Below are 5,393 nucleotides of genomic sequence, written 5' to 3'. Positions count from 1 at the left end.
GGGTGCAGGGGTGGTGATTTTTGGAAATATCACCAGATGTTGAGTAATAAACTGTAGTATAGGGTCCTTAGGGAACTGATTATCTATCTCCCCAAGAAATACGCATCTCAGGATGGCCCAAGTATCTATGCAAGCAGTCAGAATTTTTATTTGAGAAGCGGTATAAGGCACCCGAATAGCGTGAGGTGTGGAGCCAAAATGCTGGATGGCTCTACTATGTGCCTCCAGAGCCAGAGAAGCAACTGCTTCTGGGTAATGTTCAATAATCTTGGCAGGTGAAACCTTAGGGTGCACCCACAGAAGTGGTCCTTTCTGCCAAATCACTGCCGTGGGCTGGGAACTGGTCTGCAACAAGCAGACCTCAAAAGGCTGTTCTGGGTCAATTCTCTGTAATGTAGCTTTGCTTAGGGCCTCTTCTATCTTTTTTAGAGCAACTCTGGCCTCTGGGGTGAACTTTCTAGGGGAGGCAATATCCGGATCCCCTCTTAGGAGATCAAACAGGGGCTTTAAGTCCGAATTAGGGATGTGCAAGTAAGGTCTGATCCAATTTATATCTCCCAGTAACTTTTGCATGTCATTTAGGGTTGTAAGATTATCTGTTCTGATGGTTACCTTCTGTGGAGAAATCGATGTAGGGGAGACTTTGGTACCCAAGTAAGTCACTACGTCTCCTCCTTGAATCTTGTCAGGGGCAATATGTAGATTAGCCTTTCTCAGGGCCTCGACCAACTGGCCGAGCATATTATTCAGCATGTCTGGGTCCCTGCCGCTGAGCAAAAGGTCGTCCATGTAATGCACACATCTTATCTTGGGAAAGGATTTCCGTAGGGGGGCCAGTAGGGAATCAAGGTAAATCTGACACATAGTGGGACTGTTGGCCATACCCTGGGGCAGCGTTATCCACTCGTATCTGAGATCAGGGCTTTCTTGGTTAATGGTGGGTAAGGTAAAGGCGAACCTATGGGTGTCCTCTGGATGCAGGGGGATTGAGAAGAAACAGTCTCTAAGATCTATAACATAAACTGGCCAAGACTGAGGGATGGCTGAGAGAGCTGGCAGCCCCCTCTGGACCGCCCCCAGGGGCTGCATCTGCGCGTTGACCGCCCTTAAATCATGGAGCAGCCTCCACTTGCCTGATTTCTTTCTAATAACAAAAACAGGGGTATTCCAAGGGGAGGTTGATGGCTTTATGTGCCCTGCCTGAAGCTGGGTTTTGACTATCTCGGTTGACGCTAAAAGCTTCTCCTTGGGTAGGGGACACTGAGGTACCCAAACTGGACTCAGGGACTTCCAAGTGATCTTAATTGGAGTAGGCAGGAGAACTTCCTCAGCGGCCCCTAGGAAAAACCCAGCCCGTGTCTACCTTCCCTTTTCTCTACAGGTACGGGAGATGTCCGGCCCTGCAGGGCAGAGCCCAGGCCCTTGCCGGGAACATATCCCTGATTTTTAAGTATACCCTTGGCTTGAGGAGAGCAGGTGGATGTAAGAGTGACATCCATCTGAGTGAGGATGTCTCTTCCCCACAAAGATACCGGCAGCTGTAGAACAAAAGGTTGAAAATGTCCTTGGTGACCCTCCTCATCACACCAAGGCAGGGTCACGGCACTAACCTGGGGGGCAGCCACCATCCCCAACCCTTGGAGTGTGTTGTCAGCTGTATTGGTGGGCCAGCTAGAAGGCCAGTCCCTCTTGGAGACAATGGAGCGGTCTGCCCCTGTATCCAGGAGTCCTGTTATATTTCTACCATTAACCCTGAGCGAGAGCATGGGTCTTTTATCAAGAGTCATATGAAGTCCTTCAAAAATTTCTCCAGAGGAGCCAAAACCCTGATCCCCTCTAACCCGTTGTCTAGACTGGAATCTCTCATGGAGACTGGGGAGCAATAAAAGTTGTGCTATCTTATCCCCCTCATTAATCACCATGGTCCCTACATGAGATTGGACCATAATCTTAATGTTTCCTGTGTAGTCTGAGTCTATAACCCCAGGAGCACGGTAAGGCCCTGGAGGGCTGTGGAGGACCGTCCAATCACTAAACCAACTGACTTTTCAGGTAACGGTCCCTTGAAGGTGGTCCCGACCACCTGAACGCCCATATCGGGCGTTAATAGGAGTCCGGAGGCGACACAGAGGTCCACGCCTGCTGACCCAGGGGTAGCCCTTGTGGAGGGCTGCCACTTTGTGTTGTCCTGTCTAGGGGGCGGGGGCCCGTCCGTAAGGAGGGCCCCCTCTGGCCGTTTTTTGGCTCCTGAATTCCCCTGCCACTAATGCGGTTTCCCTGGGCATCAAAAACTGATCTGCAATCTTTCGCTTTGTGTGTTCCCTTCCTGCATCGTTCGCACATGCCTATTGGCCCTTCCCGTGTATTAACACTGTGCGGACAGTCTCTCCTAATATGCCCTGGTTCCCCGCAGCCAAAACATCCTTTGGGCTTACGATCTCGCTTAGGTCCGGAAGCACCCTTAGCTTGTGCTGTCGCGGCTACAAAGGCCGCCGCAAGCTTTGCTGCAGTCATCTGCCCTCCAATCTCCCTACAAATCCTAATCCAAGCATTGAGATCCTTGTTTTTATGCGGGGCAAGAGCCGCTTTGCACTCCGTTGTGCATTGTTCAAAAATGAGTTGTTTGATCAGGGGCTTTGCCACTTCTTGGTCTGAAAAAACTTTATCAGCCGCGTCCTGCATCCTAGCCACGAAATCAACAAATGGCTCTGTGGCACCCTGTACTATCTTTGAAAGGCATAATGAGGCCGCCCCCGCACCGTTCACCTGTTTCCATGCGCGGAGCCCAATATTAGAGATTTGGTCATACACCTCATTGGGGAACTGAGTTTGGTCATCCCTATATTGACCTGAGCCCTGGAGCATATCTTCGTTCCACCTTGCATGCCCCCTGTTAACATTCTTTTCTGCTTGCTCGATGGCAAACTCGGCATACCAGGCTCGCCAATCAAGATAACTACCCGAAGGAAGGCACGCCTTGGCCAGCTGCATCCAGTCACCCGGTGTAAGAGGCTGAGAGGCAAGATTCTCTAACATAGCTATGGTATAAGGAGCTATGGGCCCGAAGGTCGTGACAGCGCTTTTTAATTCTCTGATCTGCTTTATTTCAAACGGTTCCCAAACATTGCGCCCTTTGCCTGGGGCCATTTGCACAGGGTATACTCCATAAGGACCGTAATCTAGTCCTTGCATCGGTGGGTCCCCTCCAAACCATCGTTCACCCTTCCATAACTGCCCATGAAAATACCGTCTGCCCCGCGGCGCGACGTCATAGGACGGTGGTCGCGACAGAGTGGAACGGGGCGTCACTTCCTGTGCCGGCTGAGAGAAGGGAGGGTTCCCTGTAGCGTCCTCTCGGCGGGGAGCCGCTTCTGGAAAAGAGCTCCAGGGCGGAGCGGATGGCTCTCTATCTCCTCCCCGCCAGAGAGCGCTCGGGGGCCCTTTCTCCTCTCTCTGCTTTTCCCGGGCGGCGCACGCACACAATTCCAATTCGCGGCGCAACTCGGCATAGGGGTTTTTGGCCTCTCGGCTTCCTGCCCCACCTTCTGGTTCCTCCTCGCTATCTAAGTCGGAGGACTCTAGAGCTTGGGTGTCCTCTATCTTTCCCTGGATTTTTTCCCCCTGGACAGATCCCTCCCGAGAGCATTCCGACTTTGCCTGCTCAAAAGCCTTGCGTGCGTCTATGATTTCCGCGTCTCTAACTGCCGACGGGAACCCCTTCCCCTCCCCTTCAAGGCACGCATGTATCATTTCCCACAGGGGGCGAATAGCTGGCGAAATATCCCCTTCCAATTCCGCCGAGGTGAGGTCCCCGCCTAACTTCTCCCATGACGGCAGGTTTAAATGCCCCGTGGGTAAAAACCAGGGAGCCACCCTATCTATCTCTGCTATGAATAGTTCCAGTGTTTTTTGACCTACCCTGAGGTCTCTAGCTTTTAAAAGCTTTCTAAGGGCCTTTACCAAGGGCCGCGCCTCCGCGCTCGGTAAATTACCCATCTCTAACCTCTAAGGGCTGTAACTCACCGCGTGTGACTTAAAGAACCCGTCACCTATGCGTGAGCCTGAGGGGAGTCTAAAAGCCCTGTAGGTGCGCACCACCCAGAGCCCAGGCTTATCCCCAACTCACCTGTCCGGCAGCACCACGCTGGAGCGTTGCACACCACCACCGTGTCTCGGGGTTGATCAGTCCCCGTACGGGCCACCAAATGTCGGTGTCGCTCCCGGCCTGCAGGAAGAACACGCGACAGATTTTGACGGTGTGCAATCTTGCCTTTATTTGTCTCCGCGTGGGCCCCGCGAGGCCTCCGCTCTGTCACCAGCCCTTTCTCGCCGGTGGACTTTCTCTATCTCTCTCTGTGCTTCTCCTCGTGGCGGGAGAGGCATTCACTTTTATAGGGCAACAGTAGCCAATCAGTTCAAAGCGCGCGATGCGGGCTGACTGGCTAACATCAGCTGTTGCTAGGCAGACTATCTTACAGAGCGGGTTGTTTAAGTCGCCAGGGCAATCAGGGGGCAGGAAGCAGGCGCCAACTTGGCTCACTCGATGGGAGGGGCAATCTAGCTCAGGCTCCGCTCCCACCCACAGGCCCTACGTCCGCCAAGTAAGGCCACCGGTGTCGGCCGCGGCTCCCAACAGATGTGTATGGAGCTGGCTGAGCTATTTCCTTTTCCCTTCAGTGGGCTCTAAGCAATGTAAATAGGACTGGCTGAGGTGCTGATGTGTAATCTTAGAAGCCAAGGGACTGTCCTGTTTCCCGTCTCAGTGTGTCCCTCTAAAAGGTTGAGCCCAGCAGGATGGCAGAGCCAACAGCTCCAGGATTGTCAACTGGGTTCAAGCCTCAAGATAAGAGCCTATGACTTCCTGGGGTACAAAAGTTTACACATCAGAAACTGCAGCAACAGCCCTCAATGCTAAATGCCACCTCGATTGTATTACACAGATCAGTTTTTCTGCGTATCTCTCTCTCTGCACACTGCAGAGATCTTTCTGGCCTCCTAGTCAGCCCAGCCCACAGATGCAGGTAAATCCCACCATTCTCACGTTCACTCACCCTCCAGTCACTCCCTTCTTTCTTCACGAATTAATAAAATCTGGTGAGGCCCTGGGTTTTGGCCATTGTTCCATGAACCCTGATCTGGACTAAATTCAGAACCCTTTGGCTGCCCGTAACTGTAAGTACGTCTTAGTGTCTTTACTCTCAGAGTGGGTTGTACTGGAGGTGGTAGATTGGAATTAACTCACTGGAATTTCAGTAATGTTTCCGTGGGATTATAAATACAAATTTCTCAGAGTGTGAGGAGGATAGAAAAAAGGATTCCTGTATGTTGCCTTGGTGTGATGTCGGGAAAACACCGAGTAGGGAATAACTAGGTCAAATAGAATTTCTCCTTTT

The sequence above is a fragment of the Cavia porcellus genome, unplaced genomic scaffold (assembly GCF_034190915.1).
Source record: "Cavia porcellus strain 051 isolate PalLab524CR breed Dunkin Hartley unplaced genomic scaffold, mCavPor4.1 scaffold_21, whole genome shotgun sequence".
NCBI classification, from domain to species: domain Eukaryota; kingdom Metazoa; phylum Chordata; class Mammalia; order Rodentia; family Caviidae; genus Cavia; species Cavia porcellus.
This window is presented reverse-complemented; position numbering follows the sequence as displayed.